The sequence below is a fragment of the Salmo trutta genome, chromosome 23 (genome assembly GCF_901001165.1).
Source record: "Salmo trutta chromosome 23, fSalTru1.1, whole genome shotgun sequence".
NCBI classification, from domain to species: domain Eukaryota; kingdom Metazoa; phylum Chordata; class Actinopteri; order Salmoniformes; family Salmonidae; genus Salmo; species Salmo trutta.
Genome location: NC_042979.1, coordinates 2,842,016 through 2,842,344, shown reverse-complemented (window position 1 = coordinate 2,842,344; position 329 = coordinate 2,842,016).

The following is a 329-nucleotide window of genomic DNA, read 5'->3' as shown; positions in this document are numbered from 1 at the left end:
GCATCAATTCCAACAGCCTTAATAACTCCTAACCCAAGCTCAGTCCCAGTTCTAGACCTAGTCCAAGATGATACTGTAGAAGCCCAAGTCACAGTCCCAGTTCCATAGCCCAAATCCCAAACCAAAAACCAGTTATAGTCTCAGCCCCAGCTCAAGCCCCAGCCCCATGCAGGTAATGTGTGAGCCCTAGCCAAGGAGCAGGTTAGTTACCAAGCTTTGCCTGTGAGTGTATCACTCCCCTCAGCACAGCACAGGTGGACATGTGGGGAACGCTGCCAAATACTTTTGGTTTAGAGGGAGGGAGGGGTGTTGGTTGGTGGGTGGGTGTG